Below are 7,837 nucleotides of genomic sequence, written 5' to 3' on the forward strand. Positions count from 1 at the left end.
GGTTTATTACTAGCCAATGGGGTGGAGTCAATCCCTTTCAGAGGTATCGGAGCCTCCAATGGCTCCAAATCATACCCACAGCGTTTGGCAAAGGACCAATCCATAAGACTCAAAGCAGCGCCAGAGTCGACATAGGCGTCCGCGGTAATAGATGACAAAGAACAAATCAGGGTCACAGATAGAATAAACTTAGACTGTAAAGTGCTAATTGAAACAGACTTGTCAGGCTTCTTAGTACGCTTAAAGCATGCTGATATAACATGAGTTGAATCACCACAATAGAAGCACAACCCATTTTTTCGTCTAAAATTCTGCCGCTCGCTTCTGGACAGAATTCTATCACATTGCATATTTTCTGGCGTTTTCTCAGTAGACACCGCCAAATGGTGCACAGGTTTGCGCTCCCGCAGACGCCTATCGATCTGAATAGCCATCGTCATGGACTCATTCAGACTCGCAGGCACAGGGAACCCCACCATAACATCCTTAATGGCATCAGAGAGACCTTCTCTGAAATACGCCGCCAGGGCGCACTCATTCCACTGAGTAAGCACAGACCATTTGCGGAATTTTTGGCAGTATATTTCAGCTTCATCTTGCCCCTGAGACAAGGACATCAAGGCCTTTTCCGCCTGAAGCTCTAAATGAGGTTCCTCATAAAGCAACCCCAAGGCCAGAAAAAACGCATCCACATTGAGCAACGCAGGATCCCCTGGTGCCAATGCAAAAGCCCAGCCCTGAGGGTCGCCCCGGAGCAAGGAAATTACAATCCTGACCTGCTGTGCAGGGTCTCCGGCAGAGCGAGACTTCAGGGACAAAAACAATTTGCAATTATTTTTAAAATTTTGAAAGTGAGATCTATTCCCCGAGAAGAATTCAGGCAAAGGAATTCTAGGCTCAGACATAGGTGCATGAACAACAAAATCTTGCAAATTTTGTACCTTTGTGGCGAGATTATTCAAACCTGTAGCTACACTCTGAAGATCCATTTGAAACAGGTGAACACAGAGCCATTCAAGGATTAGAAGGAGAGAAAGAGAGGAAGGCTGCAGCATAGGCAAACTAGCAAGTGATTCAATTAAGAGCACACTCAGAACTAGAGGAAAAAAAAAAAAAAGAAAAATTGTAGCAGACTTCTTTTATCTCTCCTTTCTCAGCCAGTAATTTAACCCTTTTTTTGGCCGGTCAAACTGTCATGATTCTCAATGGCGAGAGAACATAGCCCAGCATATATGAGAACTAGCTCTTGGAAGATGGAAACTATACTGACCATGAACTAAACCTGCCGCACAACTAGAAGTGGCCGGGTAGCATGCCTACGTTTTTTATCCCTAGATGCCCAGCACCAGCCGGAGAACTACCTAATCCTAGCAGAGGAAAAGACAGTCCTGGCTCACCTCTAGAGAAATTTTCCCAAAAGGCAGACAGAGGCCCCCACATATATTGGCGGTGATTTTAGATGAAATGACAAACGTAGTATGAAAATAGGTTTAGCAAAATCGAGGTCCGCTTACTAGATAGCATGAAGACAGAAAGGGCACTTTCATGGTCAGCAGAAAACCCTATCAAAACACCATCCAGAAATTACTTTAAGACTCTAGCATTAACTCATAACACCAGAGTGGCAATTTCCGCTCACAAGAGCTTTCCAGACACAGTAACGAAACAGCAGCTGTGAACAGGAACAAAATGCAAAAACACACAAGGACAAAAGTCCAACTTAGCTAGGAGTTGTCTAGTAGCAGGAACATGCACAGAAGGCTTCTGATTACATTGTTGACCGGCATGAAACTGACAGAGGAGCAAGGTTATATAGCGACTCCCACATCCTGATAGGAGCAGGTGAACAGAGGGGATGATGCACACAAGTACAATTCCACAAGTGGCCACCGGGGGAGCCCAGAATCCAATTTCACAACAGACAACCCCAACTTGACACCGACATAGCTTTCCAATCCAGGACTGGATTATGAGTCTGCAACCATGGTAGACCCAACACGACGACATCATGCAAATTATGCAGTACAAGAAAGCGAATCACCTCCCGATGAACAGGAGCCATGCACATGGTCACTTGTGTCCAGTACTGAGGTCTATTCGTAGCCAATGGTGTAGAATCAATTCCCCTTAGTGGAATAGGGAATTTTAAAGGCTCCAAATCAAAACCACAGCGCCTGGCAAATGACCAATCCATCAGACTCAGGGCGGCACCTGAATCTACAAAAGCATTAACCGGGTAAGATGACAGGGAACAAATCATGGTAACAGACAAAATGAACTTAGGCTGTAAAGTACCAATGGTGACAGATTTATCAACCTTTTTTTTGCGCTTAGAGCATGCTGAGATAACATGAGCTGAGTCACCACAGTAAAAGCACAACCCATTTTGCCGTCTATAATTTTGCCGTTCTCTTCTGGTCAGAATTCTGTCACATTGCATAGATTCAGGTGTCTGTTCAGAAGACACCACCAAATGGTGCACAGGTTTGCGCTCCCGCAAACGCCGATCAATCTGAATGGCCAGAGTCATTGACTCATTCAGACCTGCAGGCGTAGGGAACCCCACCATGACATTCTTAATGGCTTCAGAAAGACCTTCTCTGAAATTTGCAGCCAGGGCACACTCATTCCACTGAGTAAGCACCGACCATTTCCGAAATTTCTGGCAGTACACCTCTGCTTCATCTTGCCCCTGCGAGAGGGCCAATAACGTTTTTTCAGCCTGGTTCTCAAGATTAGGTTCCTCATAGAGCAATCCAAGGGCTAGAAAAAATGCATCTACACTAAGCAATGCAGGATCCCCTGGCGCCAATGCGAAGGCCCAATCTTGGGGGTCACCACGCACAAAGGAAATGATAATCTTAACTTACTGAACGGCATCACCAGAGGAACGAGGTTTCAAAGAAAGAAACAACTTACAATTGTTCCTAAAATTCAGGAACCTAGATCTATCTCCAGAAAACAACTCCGGAATAGGTATTCTAGGCTCTGACATAGGACTGTGAACAACAAAATCCTGAATACTTTGAACCCTAGCAGCAAGATGATCCAGACTGGAAGCCAAGCTCTGGACATCCATGTCAGCAGCTGAACTCAGAGCCACACCAAGATTAAGAGGAGGAGAGAAGCTAGCCACAGCAGCTAGACACGGCAACAACAACAACAAAAAAAAAATTTCTCAAGGCTTCTTTTCTCCTGCTTCTGCCATGCAATTAACACTTTACTGGCCGGCTGTACTGTTATGATCCCTAGTGGCGGAGGATCACAAATAGATCAGCAAGTGATTAAACTAAGGACGAGCTCTAGGGAGATGGTAACTGGACTGATCACAAATCTGAACCTATCCAAAACAACTAGAGGTAGCCGGTGAACGTGCCTAAAAAATTCTTAGACGTCTCGAGCCAGCCTGAGGAACTAGCTACCCCTAAAGAGAAAGAAAGACCTCGCTTGCCTCCAGAGAAATAATCCCCAAGGATATAGAAGCCCCCAACAAATATTAACGGTGAAGTAAGAAGAAGGCACATACATAGGGATGAAATCAGATTCAGCAAAAGAGGCCCACTAGTACTAGAAAGCTGAAAATAGAGCAGGGGTCTATGCGATCAATAAAAAACCCTTACAAAATATCCATCCTGAGATTTCAAGAACCCACACACCAACTAACGGTGTGTGGGGAGAAACTCAGCCCACTAGAGCAACCAGCAAGCGAGGGAATTACATTTTAGCAAGCTGGAACAGAAAACATGATAAACACTGCTGATCAAAAAATGAGCAAACAAAACGTAGCTTATCCTGGATGGACTGGGAGCAAGGTAGTCAGAAGGAATCTGAGTAGCACTGATTACATCGACAGCCGGCCACGAGTGGAAGTAAAACAGAGCTATATAGGAACCTCCCAGAGGATAACGAACCAGCTGATAGCCAGAGACCAGCAGGATAACAAACAAAGCCACCAGGGGGAGCCCAAAGCAAAAGTCACACCATACCACCAGTGACCACAAGAGGGAGCCCGAAAACAGAGTTCACAACAGTCATCATCTCTAATGAGATTAGTCTAGCAATGTGGGAGTTCAAACCCTGTGTACGCGGATGCGAGGATGCGTACTTCCTTTTCCTAACAAGAGTCTCATGTAGGGTGAGCTGGACTGGAGAGCTGGAGATCGTGGAACTAGCGGTGGTGCCGGTGGACATGGCAGACTGAGAGAGGGTTTGAGATGGTGTTCTTGCTGGTGCCCTACATGCAGTGTTTCCTACTACGAACCTGGTGATTCCCTGACTGCTTTGGCCTGGAGACAAAAGCTGTACAGATACTGCAGGTGTTGCGACAAATGGTGGGCTTACAGTGAGGGAAGGGATGTAGCGTTGCTGACTAGCTTCATTGGCCGAGGGTGCTGCAACCTTTGGGAACGTTTGGTAGTTAGTCCAGGCTTGCAAATGCATGGTGGTTAAATGTCTTTGCATGCAACTTGTATTTAGACTTTTTAGATTCTGACCTCTGCTTAAGGTAGTTGAACATTTTTGACAGATGACTTTGCGCTGATCATTTGGATGTTGTTTAAAAAAATGCCAGACTGCTCTCTTACTACTATTGGATACCTTTTCAGGCATTGCAGACTGAGCTTCTTTAACCGGATGGCCACGCTGTCCTCCAACTGGTTTTGGTTTTGCCACGCGTTTTTGGCCAGATACGGGCCCGGCAGATGGAACCTGTTGTGATGTTGATGCCTGCTGCGGCTCCTCCTCCTCCACTTCAGAACTACTGTGGCCTGCACCCTGTTCCCCCAATGGCTGCCAATCGGGGTCAACAACTGGGTCATCTATGACCTCCTCTTCTATCTCGTGTGCAACTTCGTCTGTGTCACCGTGTAAGCCGGTGGTATAGCGTTCGTGACGGGGCACCATAGTCTCAGCTGGGTTTGATTCTGGCTCAGTACACTGCGAGGGCAATGTTCTGGTCTGAGTCAAAGGAACAGCATAGTAATCTGGCTGTGGCTGTGCATCAGTGCACTCCATGTCCGATTCAACTTCTAATGGGCATGGCCTGTTAACTGTTTCACTGTCTAACCCAGGAACGGTATGTGTAAAGAGCTCCATGGAGTAACCCGTTGTGTCTCCTGACGCATCCTTCTCTCTTGTTCTGGGTGAAGAAGACAAGGAAGCGATTTGTCCCTGACCGTGAACATCCACTAACGACGCGCTGCTTTTACATTTAGCACTTTCAGAAGAGGAGGCAAAAGAGCTAGAGGCTGAGTCAGCAAGGAAAGCCAAAACTTGTTCTTGCTGCTCCGGCTTTAAAAGCGGTTTTCCTACTCCCAGAAAAGGGAGCGTTCGAGGCCTTGTGTAGCCAGACGACGAACCTGGCTCAACAACTCAAGACTTAGGTGCTGTACTGCTTTTACCACGACCACCTGATGCTCCACCACCACTACCATCATTACCAGCTGACAATGACCGCCCACGGCCACGACCTCTTCCACCAGACTTCCTCATTGTTTGCAAAACGTAACCAAAGTAACAGTATTTGTTACTGTAAAACAACTTATAAGGTAAACTCTAACTTCTGTAGGATTTATATACACCTTTATAGGTGGCTGACACTGAAAGGAAAACCAGGCCCAATGTTACACACTAGGTTTTCTGTGCCCCAATAATTTGAGACAGATGGCACACACAGGACCGGCACTCAAGCAGAAATGCCAATCTTAATCTTCCACTATTTTTTGTTTTCAGGGAGAATTAAAAAAAAAATATGGCCCAGTATTACACACTAGGTTTTCTGTGGCACACAATGAGACAGATGCCACACACAGCACTGGCACAGAGGCAGACTTGCCAATCTTTATCTCCCACTATTTTTTTTTTTCAGGGAGAATAAAAAAAAAAAAATGGCCCAGTATTACACACTAGGTTTTCTGTGGCACACGATGAGAGACAGATGCCACACACAGCATTGGCACAGAGGCAGGCTTGCCAATCTTTATCTACCACTATTTATTTATTTTTTTCAGGGAGAATTAAAAAAAAAAAATGGCCCAGTATTACACACTAGGTTTTCTGTGGCACACAATGAGAGACAGATGCCACACACAGCACTGGCACAGAGGCAGACTTGCCAATCTTTATCTCCCACTATTTATTTATTTTTTTTTTCAGGGAGAATTAAAAAAAAATAAAAAATGGCCCAGTATTACACACTAGGTTTTCTGTGGCACACAATGAGAGACAGATGCCACACACAGCACTGGCACAGAGGCAGACTTGCCAATCTTTATCTCCCACTATTTCTTTTTTTTTTTTCAGGGAGAATTAAAAAAAAATAAAAAATGGCCCAGTATTACACACTAGGTTTTCTGTGGCACACAATGAGAGACAGATGCCACACACAGCACTGGCACAGAGGCAGACTTGCCAATCTTTATCTCCCACTATTTTTTTTTTTTCAGGGAGAATAAAAAAAAAAATGGCCCAGTATTACACACTAGGTTTTCTGTGGCACACGATGAGAGACAGATGCCACACACAGCATTGGCACAGAGGCAGGCTTGCCAATCTTTATCTCCCACTATTTATTTATTTTTTTCAGGGAGAATTAAAAATAAAAAATGGCCCAGTATTACACACTAGGTTTTCTGTGGCACACAATGAGAGACAGATGCCACACACAGCACTGGCACAGAGGCAGACTTGCCAATCTTTATCTCCCACTATTTATTTTTTTTTTTTCAGGGAGAATTAAAAAAAAATAAAAAATGGCCCAGTATTACACACTAGGTTTTCTGTGGCACACAATGAGAGACAGATGCCACACACAGCACTGGCACAGAGGCAGACTTGCCAATCTTTATCTCCAACTATTTATTTATTTTTTTCAGGGAGAATTAAAAAAAAAAAATGGCCCAGTATTACACACTAGGTTTTCTGTGGCACACAATGAGAGACAGATGCCACACACAGCACTGGCACAGAGGCAGACTTGAAAATCTTTATCTCCCACTATTTATTTATTTTTTTTCAGGGAGAATTAAAAAAAAAAATGGCCCAGTATTACACACTAGGTTTTCTGTGACACACAATGAGAGACAGATGCCACACACAGACCTGGCACAGAGGCAGACTTGCCAATCTTTATCTACCACTATTTATTTATTTTTTTCAGGGAGAATTAAAAAAAAAATGGCCCAGTATTACACACTAGGTTTTCTGTGGCACACAATGAGAGACAGATGCCACACACAGCACTGGCACAGAGGCAGACTTGCCAATCTTTATCTCCCACTATTTTTTTTTTCAGGGAGAATAAAAAAAAAAAATGGCCCAGTATTACACACTAGGTTTTCTGTGGCACACGATGAGAGACAGATGCCACACACAGCATTGGCACAGAGGCAGGCTTGCCAATCTTTATCTCCCACTATTTATTTATTTTTTTCAGGGAGAATTAAAAAAAAAATGGCCCAGTATTACACACTAGGTTTTCTGTGGCACACAATGAGAGACAGATGCCACACACAGCACTGGCACAGAGGCATACTTGCCAATCTTTATCTCCAACTATTTATTTATTTATTTTTTCAGGGAGAATTAAAAAAAAATAAAAAATGGCCCAGTATTACACACTAGGTTTTCTATGGCACACAATGAGAGACAGATGCCACACACAGCACTGGCACAGAGGCAGACTTGCCAATCTTTATCTCCCACTATTTTTTTATTTTTTTTTTCAGGGAGAATTAAAAAAAAATAAAAAATGGCCCAGTATTACACACTAGGTTTTCTGTGGCACACAATGAGAGACAGATGCCACACACAGCACTGGCACAGAGGCAGACTTGCCAAT

This window comes from Ranitomeya variabilis, chromosome 2 (genome assembly GCF_051348905.1).
Source record: "Ranitomeya variabilis isolate aRanVar5 chromosome 2, aRanVar5.hap1, whole genome shotgun sequence".
Lineage (NCBI taxonomy): Eukaryota > Metazoa > Chordata > Amphibia > Anura > Dendrobatidae > Ranitomeya > Ranitomeya variabilis.